The sequence below is a fragment of the Embiotoca jacksoni genome, unplaced genomic scaffold (assembly GCF_022577435.1).
Source record: "Embiotoca jacksoni isolate LCO1_2020_lvr unplaced genomic scaffold, fEmbJac1.0.p SCAF_1, whole genome shotgun sequence".
In the NCBI taxonomy this organism is placed as follows: Eukaryota; Metazoa; Chordata; class Actinopteri; family Embiotocidae; genus Embiotoca; species Embiotoca jacksoni.
Window position 1 is genome coordinate 18,424,813 of NW_027185229.1, and position 22,206 is coordinate 18,447,018.

General features: G+C 39.1%; 1 protein-coding gene across 4 annotated transcripts in view; it reads right to left on the reverse strand.

Moving 5' to 3' along the window:
* Window positions 1-22,206, reverse strand: part of cacna2d2a (calcium channel, voltage-dependent, alpha 2/delta subunit 2a) — a 139,399-nt gene that overhangs the window by 76,550 nt on the left and 40,643 nt on the right. The gene's annotated exons all lie outside the window — the stretch shown is intronic.

Sequence of the window (22,206 nt, forward strand, 5' to 3'; positions counted from 1 at the left end):
CCCTCACTAATCAAGATGAAATCAATCATAGGCACATTTGTATTCTCTGTGCCCTCTCTTTGGCAGACATACACTGACTGACGAGGTTGGATGGAAATACAGTTGGAAAGAGTCACGTGTGTACTGCTCAATTTTGGGGTGGAGGTTTAGAAATTCTTACCTGGAATTTCATCAATAATAAAATCTAAAATATCACAATTTGTTTTATAAGGTTTTTATTTTTCTTTCTCCCCAGTTTAATTTTTTTTTACATGTAAAAGATGGAGGGCAGAGAAGACCACAGTGACTCAGAGATGGCCAGGACAAAAATATGTCGGAGAGAAGAAAATCCACAAGACCAAGAGAGGCAGTTAATTTTTTTTTTTTTTTGCTCAAAGCCATACAGTACCAATATTATCTCAGTCCATCAGTTTAGCACCTCTTCCTTTCACCTCTCCTCACCACAGCACTGTCTGCAGGTCAAGGGCAAACACTTTATTTTTGCTGTCCATTTTTGCCCTTTACTTCAATCAACCTCTCTCCTACTTGAAGATTGCCAATAGCTTAATGAAAGGAGTTCACATTTAGGGCTTATACGGGTGTTATTATTCAACTAAAAGGTCATGATGTGTTACAAAAAAGATTTTTTGTGATGTCTTGCAGATTTACTTTGCTCCCTATACCCTCTGTCTTTATTACTACAAAGAGAAAGTGCATGGTGTCTGACAAAACCAGTGTCAAAGTACCACAGAGCCCAGTGACAGCAGTTGGTATTTGACAAAGTGCATGGCCAGTCAATTGTTCAGGATTTACTGTACATACATGTGCACACATCAGTCCAATCACCTAAGCATACATGCCCACTACCACACACACACACACACACACACACACACACACACACACACACACACACACACACACACGTTATGCAGTATTCCGGCAGACATAAGAGGGGAAAAACATGCAGACACGGCCGTCTCTCAAAGCAATTACAGCAGATTGAAACCAAATTAAATTTGAAGCCTGGAGCAACACTAGCGACTGAATGTCTATGACAGATATGACAGGGGAGGAAGGGGAGTGCTGCGGGACCAAAGGGTGCAAAGCATGATGGAGAGAACAGCAGGTGTGGGTCACGGAGGAGGAGAGAGCTACTTGGATAGAAGAGCAAGCCGGCAGAAGTAGGGCAGAGAGCTGGTCCCATACGGAGAACATAAGGAATGAAGTCTACCAAGATTTAAAAGACCATGATTTGGCATGTTTTAGCTCATTAGATACAAACTGTGTATTCTATTATTTCTGCCGACGCTTTCAAAAGCAAACCATATGTTTTTGGACTGATTACTTACCTTCAGGGCAGCTGCTGGTTTACAATTATTTCTGTGTGCAATCAACTTGATTTACATTCATTACAGTATTGAATGAACATGGAAACTTTAAGCTGCCTAAGACAGGTACTCTATCACGGTAAATGTTTTATCACGTTTATCAAAACACTCCAACATCTACGCCTGGAGCCTCGGCTGTTGAAAAGCCCTTTAACTGCAACTCATGACCAAATTCAAATCCAAATCGACACTATGCTTTTTTTTTTCTTGTTATCCAGGAGTGTATTTTGCAACTACACACTGTTGCACATGAATACAATGCTTTCCCGCAGCAGTGACAAGAAAACAAAACAATAATAATGCAAAATGAACAACTAGCCTACAGTATAATCTAAGTGAGCTGATTTTAATATTATAATAAAATGAATGGAAATGGCTGCTGAAAGCTAGGAGATCAATCTGAAACCATATGGTATGCTTTGGGAATTTGGCAGGGATAATGTAAAAAAAATATGGGATTTGGAGTTAATGGAGTAAAACATGCAAAACGACTGATATGTTCCTTTCAGATAGTATACAGGGCTGTTTACAGTGAGGTGCTTCATCTATGCAATTCATATAAAATGTAGTATGTCTTACAATTATGCGAGTAATTATATATTTAAAAAAAATATGCAAATGTATAAAAGGAAAACCAGCAACATATATGCAATAAAAGCACATTTTCAAAACTGTTATCACACTGAAAAAATGATAATACGCAAGTAGGAATATACTATAATCTGTAGACCATTTAGCAATCACAACCATGTGCTCGTTACAGGCATACAGATTAGCTCAGTTTCCAGTTCTCCACGAGATATCATTTCTCCATTTTCATTATTCTAGTCCAAGAAATGACAGGATTAGTTGTGGCGGCTTTTAAACATCTGATGTTATCTTGCTCTCCTGGGTGAACAATTAATCCCCTTTGCATCCCTTCTTCTCATCACCCTCTCTCTCCCCATCCAGGCTTCATCTCGCCTCCATTTCTCTGTTTCTCTTTCTTCTCTCCCCCACCAGTGTCTGTTGCTCCCAGAGGAGATCTTTTTTTACTAGAGAGAAATGGAGCTAAGTGGCCTGGCATTTAAATACCTACAGCGTACTGTGGAGCTATGTGAAAGCACACCAAATGAGGATTCCTGTAGTCACTAGTCACTGGTTTTACAGTGGATACACACACATACAATTCAACACTTCACACGCATTTAAATGCTATTATATTCACTACATCATTGTCTTTTTTTTGTGACTTTGTGGTGTCTGGTGTGTTTGTAAATCCAACATGTACATTTAATTTCCTCTCAGGAAAAACTATATTAGCAGGATCTATGACCAGGTTTAGACTGCAGATACAGAAGGATGAAATCTGAAATGCTAATCTGTCACACTTCTCTGTCAACATACCTCCTGACTAACAAATGAAGGACACCGTCCTCTCTGTGTAGAGAGTAACTATCTTGCGAGCAGATTTCATGTGTTAACGCAAAGAACATCTGGCTAACAATGTAAATGTTTGATCAGTCTATGTCTCGTACTGGGAGATGATTTGTTGAATAGTCAACAAACCAGTGACGCTCAGAATTCACAAGTACTGTGGCTGGTACTAACATATACAACATCCTCAATGTGAGCTCATTTGTAAAAACCGACAAAACAAATAGAGAATTCAAAGATACTAATTTTTAAAAAATTGCATAATTATGTGTAATACTGTATGTGGAATCCCATCCTGACGCACTGTATACAACAATATAGCTCAAACTCTCCTGATGCTGAATTGTTACCTCCCCTCCTGTCTAGAAAATAATCTGAGCTTTATTTTTATTTCAGTGAGATCTGGATAGATGTGTTTCATCTGCGCTGTCAATGCATTATAAAGACTGGTATTTTTTGATTATTTGAGTAAAATATCATCTAGACTTCAACGCACCATCCAAGAACTATTTGCTGTTAATAATATTGTATTGTATATTCTCAGCCAAATTCCATTTCTACACCTAGTTTAGTTCTCACACAAAGGAAAATAAATGTACAAGAGCTGAAGGCAAAACCTGCACGTCAAAAGTCGTGTCATCACACAGTGAGGTTGCATATTGTTATAACTTACAACCTCACTGACTCATGGATACACTGGTGCCAACCTTGCTAGATAACACAGTAAACATTCAAATAAGACAAATTTGTAATGTTTGGGAAGCTGATTTTTCACTTTTCATAGATTAAAGAGAACGACTTCAAATTTGCACATGAATTGAGGTTGATGAAGAGCAATACAAGGTGATGAAAACAAATTATTCAAATGCACAATTATCATGTGATAGAGACTATTAAATGTCACTAGTCAGCCTGAAAAAATAAAAAATGGGCAACCAACTAAGATTAATTTCAAGTCAAGGGAATGTCCCTGGTTTGAATCCCTCCAGGACATCTTTGTTACCTATCATCATTTGAAAGCAGAGAAGACACTCATTCTTTAAATAAACTGAGAATTATGCCTAAAAAAATGAGCAAACATATAAAATGGCATTTCATGCTTATTTAATTAGTTATAACCTTTAATCATCCTCTTGACACTATTCACATATCCTCCATAAAAAATGTGTTCAATTATGTGCAACATTTGATTTGAAAAATAACTACTGCGAAACCAAGACACACTCCTGTCCTTAATGCAAAATAACTAAATTGAAATTTATGTTTTGACTGTGAACAAAACAACCAACCGTTAGATTGTTCCTATAATTTTGTGTCAGTTTATTAGTTTACTTTCATACAGTTTTGACGGTACAAACATCCACATATATTAAGAAAATTATGCAAAGAGTTCTTAGACTTGGAGGCAGATTTGCGCATAGCAAATTTAAATACCAATGGCAGTGGCTGTGACATGTCATGTGAGAGAGAGGAAAAAACGGTGCTAATTTATGCTGACCATGAGAATAACACACAGCTCTCGATAGATGAACGAGATGACAAGGGGAAGAGCCCAGAGCACACAAGAACGTTACCAAGTCTAATCAGCCTAACAAGGCTGAAACGCAAATATTAGAGCTGTCTCAAACTTGAATTATCCATTTTAAACACAGACACACGTACAGATTCACTCACTCAAAAACGCACACACGCCTCACCCAGCATAAAGATGCAAAAAAGCCTTCCACATACATCTGTTTTGGATGCACTCAGCGTTGTTGAAGGGCAGCGTGTGGAAATGACTTATTTAAATAATTCCAAAAAGAACAAAGTCATTTTCGAAAAAGCTCCACACACACAGCAGCCTGAATGTATATTCAGTGTCATTATAGACTAACATTTGGTCAAAGATTATACTGAGTGGCTCATTCTGTCTGTGTACGAAGTGAATTTACTAGCTGCCATTTTCAGCTTCTCATTATCCGAGTGGTATACAGAGTGTACACCTTTTATCTCACCTATAACATGTTAAAAATATCTGCTGTTAAGGAAACAACACAGCAAGAAAGAAACCTACATAAAATAAAATGGCAATGTGGAATATCTGAAATGATAGAAAAAGCCTTGCAGGAAAGAAGGGAAATTGTGAAAGATAAAACAAGGCAAAGTAGATGAATTTAAAAAGAAAAAAAGCGTGATGGAGAGAGAGAGCGAAAAGAGGGAGCTAGGCACCACTGAAGCTGTCTAACCTTGACAGAGAGCATCTTCTGACAAGCATCTGCCTCCTGTAATAATTTAGAAATAATCTCCATCCACAATGGCCCAGCAGTCTGGCAGAGTAAATGCTCTGTGCCTGATCGATCACTCCAATTCAGCCAGCTGCCGGTCTCGCTGTGCGCAGACCTAACATCGATCTAGGGGCTGCTCCCGCTCTCTGTCGTACAGAGGAGGACTATAAAGTGAGGAAGTGGATGAAAAGGTGAGGAAGAATGGAGATGGCAGAAGTGATGGCAAACTCCAAAAAAACAAAAGAGGGATACAGATATTCAAAAGCCGATTTCATAAACAATAGTACAGAGTAAAAGAAAATGGAGCAAAGGAACACTGGCAACAAACATGTTATAACAACGCAAGTGGATGCACATTCACAAACTACAGGACTAACTAAATCCAGGCTATTATGCTGCTCGCCCATGATGCTTTGTTTAATGACAAAAATCATCCAGTTGACAATAGACAATCCTTTTGTTGTGAGCTTTTGGAGGTACGGCAGGTGGTCACCCAGTTTCAGACAAGAGAAATACACACCAGCACACACACGCACATCCCATCAACACATCCAATTACTACTCAGCATTGTGACAGCATTAACTGCCACTGTGCATTTGGCCCCTAGCAATTAATTGACTTTTAAATAGCCTGCCATTAGCACCAATTTAAATGAATGGATGTACTCCTCCGCCTTCACTTAGCACACTTTGCCGTGGCTGCCTTTAAGAAGGAAGCAGCAACACTGTGTCATCTGAAATGGAAGTGGAGCAAGGGAGGTTTTAAAAAAAGGAGTGGGGAAAACATGCACCAGGCCTCTAAAATATGTCATTATCACCCATACAGACAATAATTACAGTATCAGTTTTGGACACTCGAACTCAAACACCTGCATACAGTGTGTGAGAGGTATAACCAACGCTTTCTAGGTTTTCTCAGACATTATGTCACAACAAGGGATTAATTTGTATTATTATACTTTCCTGTCCAGCCACCATGTTTAAGATGGTAGAGGAGACAGAGACAGGAAAATGCCGATATACTCACCTACAATAGCTTTATTTAAGTTAGTCATGCATTTGCTCAAATAAATTGAACTCTACTTGAAAACTACCAAGGCACTCGGCAGCAAGTTGACTGGTAGCTTGCAGCCCGAGAGGAGGACTGCAGTGAAGAATTAAAGCTGAAATAAATGATTTAACTCCCCCGTGTTTCTTTACAGAAAAAAAAACAAAAAAACACCATAATGTAGTTGTAGGCAAAATGTGAAACATATTTGATATCGTTACAACTGTGATTTATTAAAATGGTCTTCCCTATTTGTTCAGCCTCCACTAATGAGTGTCCTAGGGAGAGTTCCAGTTGTTTAAAAATATATGAATAAAACACCTACATTGTAGCGCATGATAAACCGCCAATTAATAATGCTTAAAAATGCTAAATACGGGGACAAATAGGGCTCCAAATATTTATTATAAAGTATGAAGCAATAAAGAAAACAAAATATTTGTATTATATATAATTCAGGCCATTTATTAGGAAGGCCTGATAACCAGTTTCATAATACAGCATATATTTGTTGTTTGCATTATCTTTTGAGGGGTGGTTTAAAGAATATTTTTAATGTGTGCTCCCAATTTATGAAACCAAACCTGCACCCTTGAGTGTTTAATGTATGGTGTTCGGTATTATAAATCGTACAGTATGGGAAGGAAGGGGGGGTCAAATGGTAGAGGCTTATTGTGATAAGCTGAACCTGAGCTTGTAAGTTTGTAATCAATGATAGGGATTAATGTGTATCAAAAAGAAGAAAAAGAGCGAGGTTGCTTTTATCTGAGGTCGCTAAGATTACAGGAGCAGAGGACACCCACGAAAAAGAGAGTGAGACATGAATAAAAGCAGAGACAGTAAAACAAGCAGGGGAATAGAGAGGGGGAGAAAAAAAAAAAAGAGAGGGGGACAGGGGGAGATAATTATTATCATAGAGGTGGTTTTCCAAGGTCAATATTTGAGATTCTCCTCGACTGTCTCTTTGAATCAAAACGCCCCCCCAACCCTCCTCCAGTGCCTCCACTTTCCTTCGCCGCCTCCAGGCAAGCCTCTATCTTCTCCAATTCCTACGCCTCTCCTCTGTCACTCATCCAGTGGAGGAAAGCAGAGTCCCATCCCCCTGGTCACTACCGTGAATGAGCCAAAGCTGTAGCCGACCGCTACCCTATAGCTTTTCAAACACAAGGCGAATTAAATGGGCGATAAACAAACCAACAGGCCTCCCCTTTGTGTAGTTTGGGGAGCCACCTGTCAGTCAGCAAAAAAACAAGGTAACTGGGCATCAAACCACATTTCGCAGCTCCTATACTTCATTGGCTTGTAAGGAAAAACACCTGCCAATCATGAAAAGTGTTGGGTCATTATGTTAAGACAGGCTTTAACAGGCTGACAGAGTTATGACAGGCCGTCAAAGCTCAAGACAGCGGGGCAAAAATCGCGAGGTAGAAGAGGAGGGGATTGGGCTGCAAAGGAGAGGCAGGAGAGACAATGTTTGACAGCATAAACTCATAACTCATAAACTCATAAAAACATTTTTCTGAAGGACTGGAGAGTACAGAAGAGTCTAAGAAAATTTTAGCAGAGGAGTTTTTTACATTTTTCAAACTTGCTAATAGTAAAAAAAATTTTTTTTTCCTTTATTTTACAGGGTTTTTTTTAGTTGTTGTTTTTTTTTAACAATTTCTAAACAAATGTAAATACAATACATTTGTCTTTAAAGCATACGCGGAAATATAATTATGTGAGTTTGCTTAACTTTTTAATTCTCTTAAAGAAATATGCCAAAATGGTGCTTTCCCATCTTTTCAGTAGTTCTGACTACTTTTCTATCTTTTATCTAATTGTAAATTCATTATCTTTAGACTCTTTGTAAGCCATAACAATACACTTGGAGCCCTCAGAATTATTATTATTAGCAATATCTTAACCCCAGAAAGTGCCACACACACACACACACACACACACACACACACACACACACACACACACACACACACACACACAAACAAACAGGTCGTGTAAAGTAGTACGGGCTGGGTATTTGCCTCAGCAAATGTGCTCTATTACCAATAAAAGCCCCGTTTCTTTTTTGAATCACCATGATTGCAGACCAATGCCACAGCTGATATGAGATGATGCAACAAGCTAAGACAGACTTTGAATGGCTTCCACTTAAGAAACAAACACAACAGAAGAGAAGTGACAGCGCAGTGCAAATGAATGCAAACTTGTGAGAAATGGAACGGAGAGAATAATTCAATCTGTAGCCACCTCCTCCAGTCAGCCAAGGAGAACTGAGCTGAGAGGAAGGCGAGGGGAGGAGGAGGAGGAGGAGGAAGAGAGAGGGCTGAGGCGTGTGATGCCTTTCTCCCTGGGCAGGGCTATGGTGGCAGGCGCCCAGATAAGCTGGGGCCGAGCAAAGATTAACTGCTTGCTCTGATGAAAGAGCAAAATAAAGGCAAGCCGACCTCTGATTCCCTTGGCCTCTCTGCATGAGTGTCCTTACTCTGCGAGGACAAGTGGTGGGGATTGTGTACATTAACCATGATGAGAATTTTTAAACAGAGTCAACACCAGCCCTGGCAGATAGAAACGAATGTCATTCCTCCTGTGAGGAATAGGACCCGCATGACCTCTCATATCCTTTCAAACTCATCCCTTTTTGTCTTTCACTTTGAGTGGAACTTTTCATTTCCCGCAGTCCTTCACCGCTGAATCATACAATAGCATTGGTGGGCACACCTGCAGAGCTGGAAAACGGTTTCTCTGAAGATTACCTCTAATTGTCTAAATCCATCCAGTTGTTGAAGCACAGGAATTATACTATGATAGAGCTTTCCTCGTAAAACTGAGCTGTTCTGCTGTAGCAGCCCAGTGAAGTTGATCTCTTGGATCATAGTGTGGTTGAGCTCAAGTACTAAAGCTATGTAAAGAAAAGATCTTACCTAATAACCACAGCCCTTTGTGTTTTTGCCCATCATAGTTGTGGTTGCTCTAATATGGTTTTTTTTGTGGCAATGTTCCCTTTTTGTTGGATTTGTCAGTTTTATGCAAGATAAATTTCAATCATTTGGCTTCAAACCTGGCCAATATGATTATTTGTCTATTTTACAGTGTTGAATTGATAAACTGCAATGTGCAGTCACTTAACCTTCTGCTCTGGGTTTTCATGGGTAAAAGATAGTAGAAGATACTAGTAAAACCTACTGCCAATCAAATTACACAAATATATGTTGCACTGATCATCTTCTGTCCAAACATTAGTGTGTTAATATATAATTAAGTAACGGGGTTACTTTCTTGCTGCAGTATATCTTCTAAAACAAGAAACTACATTACTGTAGTCTACAGAATCCAGATTATCACTGCTAAATTTATGCTGGTAAAACCTGTTTTCTTGTGTGTATGCCTGGATTGTTTAGGTGAGTGGATGCATTCACCTAAACAAGACCTCAGACATGGAATACAGTTTATGACTGTGACAGAAGTCCAGCTGAATAAAAGGAGTACTCTTTGATGATGGTGCAAATTGGTATTTCAAATAATTACATATCAGACTTGCAGTGTATGAAAAACATGGAGCTTCTTTCTCTCACTGTGTTGCTGATCAAAATGCTACAATAAAAAACAACACTATGATAAAAACATCATAACTAATTCCTATCAACTTAAAATGTATAAGCAGTGGTTTTTAAATGCCGTAGAGGAGGATAATTCTGACTAGCTGACTTATTAATTGCATGTAAACTGTATAATGGTTTTATAGTAACAAAGTTATTTTAGTACATGTAAACATATTCACAAATTTCTTGCCCAGATTCCTCCCGGCATCCGCGTCTCTTCTACACAGGTTGGCGTTATAGGTTTCGGTATTGAAGGTGTAGTCTATACTGTTTTGTGAGGGTGACACTCTTAAAAGCTTCAAACCTGAGTTAAATAAAACTGATTTGTCTGAGTGATGCTCTGCAAAGACAGAATAACTTGACAAATGGGAAGTCTCAGCCCAAAACATCAAATACTGTTTAGGAGATGTTCCTTGTCAGATTAACATTAATATGGTGTTCTTGCATGTGTGTGTGTATGTATGTGGTTATGTAAAAGCGTCACACTGTGAAAACAGCCCACGCTCTTCCGATCAATGTCAGGAACTAACAGCTCCTTGTCAGGGCTCAAGCCCATTATTTGCCTTGTCCCTTACACGAGGAATAAAAGAAGGGACTTGCTCAAGCAAAACCTAACACTCCATCACACTGGAATTAAAGCACAGCTTCCCTGGGTCAGAGGCAAGCTATGGATATCAGGCCAGCATTCAGAAATACCGTAGGGATTGTTTACTTCACCAACTGCTACTTAACATCCATAAGCAACATCCAGCCTCCCATTAATTACAAGGTATAAAGGAAAGACCTTCTCATTGGAAAACAGTGTAAATACTTCCATCAATTAAACTTGAAAAAACACCAAAAAAAATCCGAAATGTATGAATGTATTGTGCAATTTCACTGCAACATCAGTTTTTATGCAAAGAACCACTGAGGCAGTACAGCAGTGGTTAACACTAGATTAAAAATGGGATCTAAGAACCAAAGTTTGCCCTTTCTGTGGTTTGTATGCACAGAAGTTTGCACACCGACTCCTCCCAGGGCAACGATTCTGCTATATGGTCTCTCAGTTGACAAGAGCTGATAAGAGAGAGCAGGCAGATAATCAACGGGGTGATGAGGAGGAGGAAGTGGAGGTGGAAGGATCTAATGGTACTCGAATTTTGACCTGCTTGGGACAACAAACCATAATGACATATTTAATAATAAAAAATAACAACACGCTCGCAAAAAAAAGAACATTTTGACATTCCACAGCAGTGTATCAAGAAGAAAAGCAGATGACCATACTCTGCCATTTTGTCTTTGAAAATACAATTTTCTATTAGAAGGAGGCCCTATTTCTGCACATTGCTTATTTCATTTCTTTTCAACACAGTCATATATAACATTTATTTTCTATTTGATTGCTGAAGCATTTTTCAAAAGCCCCTTTTATAAAAATGATCTTTTTCAATTGTGCCCTCTAGGAAAGAAAACAACGCGCAGACATGAGTACTGCCTTGTAATAGCAAAGAAAGAAAAAGTCTGCGTTTTAGCACAGCTATTCCCGATTCAAGTGTCTCTGTCCTTTTCTCTTCCCTCTCTGCAGATACAAAATCGCACATGGGAGACTAGAAATATATGTTTTATGCAGCTTGGAGAGACGGCTGCATAAAAGCACAAAGCAGTCATTTCTATTCATTTGTCTCTCGCTGACGGGGAAATGAAGGAGTGAAGCAGATGCTACTGCTACGTGAACAAGTTGCTTAAACACAGAAATCATTTTTTTCTTTCAAGAAGTTGGATAATTAGATGCTGAATCAATCCCCCCCCCCCCCCCCCCCCCCCCATACACTTCCTGCCTGGAACCCATATTGTCACTCAAATGAATGATTTCAAGAGAGGCAGGAACACGGCAAAAAGAAATATATAAATCTTCAGCTGTACACTGACATTTGTTTTGGAAGGAGCATTCAAATGGAGCTGAAAATTGTACATTCAGAACTCAAATAAATGTGTGCATTGGAGATGTGAAGAAAAATGCTGGAGGCGTCGTACTGCCATGAAGCAGATCAGGTTGTGACATTTTGTCTAATGTGAAATGCTGCCAAGGAACAAGGGGTGCGATGTTGTGACCTTTATCAGTGTGAATGATAGAATGACTCTATACTATAGATAGAATAATCTCAAGACACAACAGTCTGTTTTTACAACATGATGCTATGACCTATCCCTGTCTGTGTGTCTGTGACCATGAGGGTTGCTGACCTTCTGATGCATCTGTGGTGGGCAGCAGCATAGCGATGGTATCGCAGGTGTTTGTGAGAGCACGGGTGACTTCTGCTTTCAAGGTTAAACAGGCGATGCTTCAGAAAATTCTCTCAAGGCTTAGAGGAAGTTAGTCTGCCATACGTTGAGTGAGGTAAGTGTGTCCATTCATGTGCTGGTGTATGTGAAGTGTAATAGCTGTAATTGCTGCAGGTTGTAACAGATGGTTGCTAATGGAAGTTCATAGATCTGAATGACAGGGGCCAGGGGATTGAGGAGATTATGGGAGGTGGGGTGTGATTGTGATTGTGTGTGTGTGTGTGTGTGTGTGTGTGTGTGTGTGTGTGTGTGTGTGTGTGTGTGTGTGTGTGTGCGCACACGTCCATGTGTTGGAGTTTGTCTACCTCTGCGTACATATGCACAATTAGTGTGTAATATCACTGCAAAAGTAGACCAACTAGTGCTTCTAGTCTTTGGATTTTGGTCCATATTGAAATATAAATTAATCGACAGGCTGTTATGAAATTTGGTATATATATTCATGATGCCCAGATAATTAATCCATTTCCTCTTCCAGGTCAAAAATGTGTTGTTCCACACTATCCAGAAAGCAATGAAATTAGATTATCTTGATGTGCCATTTAAAGTCGAGAAAGATCAATTCACATATCTGATTGCGTAAAGATTATCTTCAGAGGCCCAGGCATGATGGTTTTATGGCTCTTCCCAATTTTAATTTTATTATTTGGCTGCCAAAATATTTTGTACATTGTACTACATTTCCATTTTAGCTGTCGATTCTTGATAACCATGGAGGCCGGCTCTTGTGAGAAAATTTATCTTTCAACGATTCTCGGGGCTTCACTTCCTTCAACCTCACTGTATTCCCTGTTAGTTAGCCGTTAGTCACTACTTGACGCTGTGGACTCATTTCACGAGGAAACCGTTACACTGTTACAATAATTCCTTAGATCAAACATTTAATTCAAATGAGACCAATATGCCAGACGATTTTATCTGCCCATAATAGCCTGTCACAGATATATTGGTGTCGACATGGCCAATATGAACAGATATATATATTTTTTTTTTTACAAAACATTACAGAAAAAGATGCTTGGAATAAATGAGAAATTGTTTGATTTGTGTTTACTAGTTATTCATAATTATACAATTTATATTGAAGTATACTGTTTCAGTGTACTGATGTCAGTGTGGAAAAAAAAACTAAAATATCCTGCCTCCATTACATATTTTGTCACTCGTGTCCAATATGCTTGGAAATCAAATTTGAGGGATCATTGCAAAAAAATGTGTTTCTATACAGTAGACAGTCCATATGTCGATATATATTGGTATATTTTACTCACTAATATTGGTATCAGCATCGCCCCCAAAAATGTAGTATTGGTTGGGCTTTACTTTTAAATGGCTTTCAAACATTGTGCGGTAATGGCAGGAAAAGCCGAATTATCCAACACAATATCCATTTAAAGGTACAATTTAGGACATGAAAAGTGTGTCAAATTCTATAAAAGAAATCACATAAAATCCCCCCATAAATGATGTATGTCTTCTGCTACGTCTACAGAAATGTGATGTGCTTTTGCCAATCAGTGCAGACTGCAAGTAGTAAAGTTTTCTCTTCTATTTTTACCCAAATAGAGCTCGGCCTACTTCCCCTGTTCTTCCCTGATGGGACCTGAGAGTTATAACTGCCTCTCCAAAGGCCTACAGGAAATGGAAAACCAAATTACTTTGTTAGAGTCTCGTCTTTAATTTAGTTTCTTCACTTTCTTCGTGGCGCTGGTGGTGGGAGGGATGGGGATGTAGTATGTAGCTGTGTGCCTTCTACAACAGCATATAAAATGTTCCATGCATGTTAAAGTTCTGACTGGTGATTGGGTTCATTAGTTATTCAAACCATCTGACTTCCCCACAGCACTGCTCAGACACTAGACATGATCAAGCCCTTGTAATTCACTAAGCTCCCTAAATGAACACAAGCCATACCGAGGGGTGCTTGCTATTACTGAACGGCATGCTGTGCCTCAAGGAGGTTAATAGTAAGTTTGTGGATCAAGTTTTAATGCTATGTTGAGGGCAGAAGTGGAGGTTAGTCACTTACACCAGATAAACAATGGGTTAAAGGAGGAAAATAAAAATGCAAGGGTTTAAATATGGACGATATAAATATGTATATTTTGTGTCTGTGCAAACTTCACTGAATTAAGTAAAATGACCAAATTTTAATCGTAAAAAGTACTGAGATAAAGACAATGCACATACCTGGAATAAAATATGCTATGCCATACCAGCTATACCAGAAGATGTATGGTGATGATGATTGTGGCGGACACACTTCCATACCTTCTTCAGGGCGGAAAAAAAAAATCATTTAAATGTTGCCCCAGAGTGAGGAGCGAGGCTGCAGGGAAATCTGAGTCCCCCTGAAAGTGAGAGACAACTACTTCATTTGTCATCACTTCCCGCCAACAGGCGGAACATAATCACTTGCTGCCGGAGGTGTAATTCATTGTGGGCACACCAGCTGCTGCTGTATGGCTGCTGTTTGGAGTGACAGAATCTTAGAAATCAAGTGTTTCAGGTGATTTAGAAAGATTGACAATATGTTTACAATTTTTTTTTTTTTTTTAAAGTGTGTGTACAGTACAATTTACAGGCACAGCAGGCAGCATACAACATAACACATCACACAGCAGAGCACAGTGCTGGCTAACTGGCACGAGCAGTCACATTGCAATCAGTAGACAGACCACCATCAGACAAAGGAGAGCTTTGCTTTACTAATCCTCCAGCTCTAGTACACTCTACCACTGAGGGACAATCCAAATTCTAGAGACAGCCTTTACTAGCCACAACACATTTACAGTGGTATGATGGCAGGAGCCTGATTTTTAGGACTGGTGGGCCTTAAAAAGACTGAAGGCTAAATTTAGCAGTTATAAATTGGTTATTTGTGCCGGATGTCTGTTCAATTAAAGCCAGTCACTGAGGCGTCTGAGATCTCACTGGGATGACGACTCAAGTCATCAACCACACACTCCAAGGAGGTGGTTATACTCCCAGTGTAACTGCAGTAACAATAATTAAACTGTTGAATGCTTCTTGTTATTGTTGTTTTTTCAGCCCACCATTAACAAAAAAGTGTATGAAGTATGACACACCATTAAAATGATGAAGTACAAAATTACCATCTTTTTATTATTCATCTCACTACTAGGTGCTCAAAGCTATATTTCTCTGACCAAGACAGTTTTGCTGAAAAAAATGCTTTTTATCCTAATAAACATGCACTGGACGAAAAGAGTGAGAGCACCTCCACCTCTATTTCGTTCATGCTAGATTTTTTTTGCCAGTCAGCAACCACCAAGTGTATATCTTCAACACACTTTTTTAAAGCTACGTTTCCCCGGTGGAAAAAAGGGAGTGAACTCCCAAATAAGTTACTTCAAGCCACAGATTTAATCCGTAAGCTTTCATGAAGGCTGGAGAAGTATTTTGAGTTGACAGAAGGTTTAGTCTCCTCATAATGCTGTTAGTGCTCTGGGGTGGTTATTGAGTGATGAAGACTATTAGAAGTATAGAGTGTTTGTAACCCAACTTGTGGGTGTTTCTTTTCTAAAACTTGATTACTTTGCCCTGTTCTTTGTCACAGTGAGATATTGAAAACTGTCAGAATGACTGACTTGATAACAAGGTCATGAAAAACGACTGAGTGCCTGACCAACCTGCTGCTGCTATTTTGCAGTTTGATAACTGTTCAATGTCAGCTATAATTCACTAATTTTCTTCAGTACACTTCGGAAACTTTGAGACGTCATTTAAAAACAGTTTAAAAAAGCCAGGATACTGCAGGTGAACTCGGCGTGAACAGGTCACAAAGTGAGTAGTTCACACCTGTGTCAACACGCGCATGCTCACACTCCTTTCAGCATGCATGTTGGCAGTGCGTGCCACACATGAGAGTCAGTGTCTTGGTGAATTATTCATGGGTGTAACAAGATGACAGATGACTTGGAGCGGCCTGTCCCTTCCCATCCCTGACCCTGTGTCATCCTGGTTTCCATGGTTAGGAAGAGACAGAGGCTGACGCAATCTGATTGATTAATTCTGTCAACCACACTTTTGCTGTCCCTGCACAGTGTCCAGTCCGAACGCTCCTGCAATCTCTCACAATCACTATCAGCATGACCGCAAAGTCAGAGAACATCCCTGTTATTTTAGTTTTTAAGTTGAGCGCGCCAACTGTCCACTATCTTCACTGCACATTGTATTCCTCTCCAATCAAAAAGGCATCTGTCTGTGACAACTGTGTAAACTTCATCCGCTGAGAGACAATTTGTGAGATAGGGTTGAAAGCTCCAGAAGAAGAAAAAAATGTGGACCCTAAGTAACTGGACTCGGTCTACATTTTGGGAAAGCATGTTTATTCACATTGTTGCTAAGAGTTAGAAGATCAAGAGCTTATTCTAAAGACTGAAAGCACAGCAAGCCTTGTTCTGTCAAAAGAAAACCTGCCTATCAGCATCTTTTTATATCACGATAATTGGTTCCAGCATCAAAAGTAAATTTTACTACTCATTTTTTATGAATGGCTTGAATGGTGGTCCATATAAGCAAAGGTTCAGCCTAAATGTTCCTTGTTGGGGGGTAAATATATGAAGCTGTACTACCAACATTGTTATATTAAAAAAGATAAACGTTGATGTGCTGTGATTGTTGTACAATACATTTGAACAAGACACCAGGAAGCTGCGGTACCAGGTACAAACATACTTCAGGTGTGAAAATCTCACCTCTGACTGCCCCATCAGTTTAGCTTCTGGTCTAAAAGATGCTTGTTGCACATTTGCTGTCACTGTGTTGCACACAACCTCAGAGTGAGTCATAAATCTCCTCACTATCTTGTGTTGCTTGTCAGAACAATCCTTTCACTGTATTTTTTTGAAACATTAAACTAGTTCTTGTCCCTTCACCTCCCTGTCTCATTTCCATGGATTGACTGTGTAACCATCCCGATAACCAACCCAGTGGAGTGCTGGGTGAGTACCCATTGAGCAGCGAGCAGATCAGAGGCACTCATCCTTCAGCCTGTAAGTGGTATTGGAATAGTATTGAGATCTGTGTAATTGGATTAGACCAACCTTAGTCCCCTCTCTATTCCACCAGTCCCCTCTGTGAAATCGTAACTTAAGAGCTTTGACAATGGTAGTTTTGCTGTGCAGCAGCTGATGGGAATGTAGCATGATCCCTGTCTGTAGCTTGTGGCCTCGCCTTCCCTCTCCGAGGCTGGAAAATCCCAACAGCGGCCTGACTGACAGCTCGAATCTGCCTGGCTTTGACAGTGTACAGGATGTTGTGCCGTCTCAGCTGGTTCTGAAGGGCCCAACTGATCTCAGTCCTCTGTGGCAATCATATGGAGCATCACAAAGAGGAGCACAGGAAGGGATGAGGGCTTGGATCAGTCTGGGAGGCCTATCACACCTGTTTGGCTTTATACACATGACAGGTTACATGGAGAGCTGTGTTCTCTCTGGCTGCTCTGGGTTAAAAGGCCTGTCAGACGGACACTTTTGCAGTATCACTCAGGTGTGAGCTTGTTGCTCAGATAACACACAAACAAACATACAGGCAGATACAGTGACACCATTACGAAGCACATGCAGACAGAAGTACACCAACACACAGGGAGCTCAGATATAACCTGTGCATCAATGCACAGTATATTGCAACCTCTCAACAAAAGATATCTATGATAATCAAGCCACAGAAAAGATGTTTCGATGATCAGTGCTTTATTCAACACTGTAGCTTAGCTTCTTCTCTTTGCATGCTTATGTTTAAAATAACTGTTCAGGTTCCTGTAGATTATAATGATGATGAATACTACTGTGCAAATGTTCAAAAGGTATAATAGGGTTCAGAGGTAGAAATGTTTGTTAGATATTTTCTGAATTTGATACTATTTAAAGAAAAAAAAGTTAAGAATGCTTTTCTTTAATTAACTAGGTCTGCAATTTAAAATTGTATTAAATCCTTTTCCAGAAAATGTGTTTACAATTTTGTTATGATTACAGTGCGAACACAAATGGCTTTTAAAGTAAGTCTCAATTAAACCTAAATAAATGGTACAGCAATTATTTGGAATTAGCTGAATAAAAGTCTACCAATATTTTCTTTGGAATTAAATTAAACTTCTTGGAAATCAATTGGATACTATTCAGAAATTCCAGGCCTGTAGAAAAAAAAAAGCATTTTTACAGAGTTTTACGTTTGAGAGTATTACGCGAGAACAACTTGAAGACGTCTTTTCATATCCTGCTTAAATGTGCACTCAGCAAAAGTTGTAACTTGCCTACAACAGCAAACTTTAACACGGAACTTGAGAGATACACTCAGAACTCAAATCTGATTGGCTGCAAAGTCAGCTCATCTAAAAGTGGTTGTACCTTTAAAATACAAACATGAGTGCAGGTGTCAGTGTGAAGACACAGGGCCACTGAGATAAGCAAACATTTTAAACATCAGAGAAAGCTTTCCTGAATCACATTTCAATCTAGCTTGGAAAACAAACATATTTATAAAAAAAAATGTCTACTGGCAACATGCAAGCCTTTCAGCTAGCAGAGCTTTGTGCTACATTTGAAATTTGGCATCGAGCGTAGAATGAGATCATTGTTTGAGAAGATGGCTGAAGCCAGAGGCAAGAAAAGGGAGAGCAGACAGGGACATTGAGTGGAGGAGATTAAGACAAGGGAAGGAAAAGAATAAACGTTGGAGAGGCTTTTGACAAAAAAAGTAAGTCAGCTTATACTGTTTCTATTTTTAGATTGAGCGGTACATTGCACTTTGAATGATATTTCATAAACAGTATATTAAATACCAATTTTGATAGTGGCTGTATGAAAGCAGGCGTGCATCACTATTTGCCAAATGTGAATAGCTGAAATGCTGAATACAAAAAGAGCATTCTTTAATTAAGCTCCCTTTTCCAACCACCACAAACTGTATCTTGTACATTACAGTAATAACCCCAGCTAGACTTTGAGTTCAGGCAGGTAACCAAAATAAACAAAAACAACCAGAGGTTCACCTACCAAATTTTTTGTTTCATCCCTCCCACTATTCAAGCAGAGCATTTAAATGATTAGAATGTGTTGCTAATTTGGGAATTAGGGCGAAATCAACTAAATCCAGAGCACTGTGAAATGCCTTCCTCCCCACTATATATCAGTAACTAGTGTTTAGAGTCAATGTGTATTTTCTCATTAGTAGTATAAACATGAATTACAACGAATCACCTGAAGCAGTATTTAAATAGGTTGCAGAAGAATAATTTCTTCCTGCATGCATACAAACACTTGTAATGCGCGCGCGCACGCACACACACACACACACACACACACACACACACACACACACACACACATACATATATACAATTACTCTTTTTTTAAAATGTGTGGCAGGGAATATTTGGAACTAAATAACCATTACAGGGGGTAGAAACAGGCTGGAATATAAAACGCTGTCAATACTGCGCTGAGCAGAGTTTGAGACCTTCTTATCTACAGGCTGCATTAAGACATTGCTTTCACTTTTCTCCCTGTATGAATAATAAGTCCACACAAATGTATTTACCTACAGTCTTCAATTTTCAGTTTTAGTGGGAAAAAAAAAATCATAACCTGCCGAAATGAAACGTATTAACTTGTTGCTTACTTTTTGTTAGAGTTTGTATTCTGTAATGACATAATGAGTCTATTTCTTTGTATTACTCATTCCCCTTTCATCTGACTGTCTTTTCCTCTCCTCCCGCTTTCTTCTTTTGATTTTCTTTCCCCCAAACTCTTTCTCTCCCTCCCTCTACCCCCCCCCCCCCCTCTCTCTCCTTCCCTCCCGCTTGCTGCTCATTTTTAAATCTATGAATTTCTGAACATCATTTTCTTGATTTTTCCACGCCCCAGGGAAACATTCTCATTCCAGACCTTCTCTTTTTTCACCTCATTTCCTCCCTCCTGAGTGAATCTCCCAGACAGGATGTGAGGTGACAGTGTGGCCCGTGGAGGTTAGGTTGGAGGGGGGGGTGAAGGTGGATCTATAATACTACCTCCTCCTCTTCCAAAAAAAAAAATCAGAGGTGCAGGGTCATTGCTATTCCAAATCCAATCCTAGACATGACCACGGGAGATGTACAGTAACGCTTTCCTCGCTGTAAGGATCCAAGCGCTAGAATTAACCGTGCCTTTGAGAGACTTTTGGTTCTCAGCGTGAATGAACTTCATCCCACACGACCGTATGCTCTCAAAAGATATACACTTCTGCTCCTTTATAAGGCTTCAACTGTGTTAATAAAATGTCCTAGCTTTTGCCTTGAGTGACCGTATTTGGGCAGAAACAGATGGAAGGAAAGCGGACGGCCCCTCAGCCACCTCCAGCCCTAAATGAGGTGCCATATGGATCAAAGTCAAATATATATATATATATATATATATATATATATATATATATATATACCTATACCTTGCACCTACTCACACACTTACAGATGAAATTGTTATACAACTGAAACCTCAGTGTAGGTAAAGTTTTGAAACATAAATGTACTGTCTATACTGTAGCTTTTCTAATTTCAATGTATTGCATGTGAAAAGTAAAATACGAATCTACATTCAGAGTTCAAAGGAATCTTAGTTTGTCTGTACATGTGTGTGCGGCCGTATGTGTACATGTGGGTGGAGAAGATGAGAATCACCAAATTGATTAGAACGACTGCCTCACAGCCATTGTGGAGAAAAATTAGCTTTAAATAGGATTCTAGCCAGGTAATTTTGGAATGAGATGCTCTCACCATGTAATTTTAAGTGTGAAGATGATTTGAACAAAACTTTCCTATGATTGAATAGACCGACCACTAACCAGCAGACATTTAACACTCACAGGTAGTACAAATGCTCTTTTATCTCTGGCTTTTAAAAATCAAAACTAATTGTAAATTCTTTTCTTGTTTATTTCCTTTCTGCTCATCTTACCGTCCTCAACCCCTCCACCTCCTCACCCCTCTCTAAAGGGTTAGAGGTTTTCCCAGTGGGAGAGCGAAACACATTTTTAACTAATCACAGGACTATCTGAGCATAACAGTGGTATGCCAAAAATGTAGGACCTTGAAATGATTAACTTCTCACGCACCATAAAAAGATTATCTTTAAGAATATACGTACACATTCAATATCAAATACAGAAAAAACAAATCAATTACCTACATTTTTGAAAAAGTATAATCAACTTAAAATTGTATTTCAACTATAACTATTGACAATCGATTATAGATGGTAATTTTACTGACCAAAAAATGGGAATAGGTCATGATTTTCAAATAGTCATTAAATCCTAAAAAAAAAAAAAAAAAAAAAAAAAAAAAATCCATATAGTTAATCTGACTATTGTTTCTTCTTAAAAAAAAACCATATTTTTCTGTGTTTTTATTGGCACCTGGTAGTAATGCCTTTCTACCACCAGAGTGGCGGTAATACACCTAAAAGCTGTTTGCAAACTGGTATTGGGCAACAAAGAAGGAGAGGAAGAACACATCATTACCTGGCTCCAGTAAAACGAGTGTGATACTGTGAGCTTAGATGCTACGGAACAACAATAGAAACACGCAAACACTACAACAGACGTCAATAAGTTCTGTGTGAAACTTAAAAATTAACTTTTGAAAATAAAAGAAACTAAGGGTGCAGTGCAAACCAAAGTGAAGGCACAGGCATTTGAGCGTGGTGGACCAAGCAGACAGTTCATCCACAGATCAATAATCAACAGCTGGCTTTGTCACCAGGGGAAGTAAGTTTGATGTTGGACATGCAGAGACAATAACGACCTCAAAGATGAAGCTGGACACATACTTCACATCAGCTTTGTCAAAAGAAAGGGTTTTCAAACTTTGATGCCATTATTTTAGCTTGAATTTGAGACGTAAATGAGTCTCTCTAACTTTGTGTGTGCTGCAGGGGACTTTTCGTTGAATAATAGTCAAACAGTTACCTGTGGAAATTGAATAATGATTTTGCCAAAATACCCATCCCTACTAAAAATGTGCCTGCCAGTCTTTTGGCTTTATTTTGATCATTTATGGTTTTAACCAAAACACACGGGCTCATCTCGACAAACACTGGCTAACTGAACCAGAAGTAGAAGATTCCTCTAACAAGTCTTGAAAGTATTTATAAAAACTTAACATATATTAT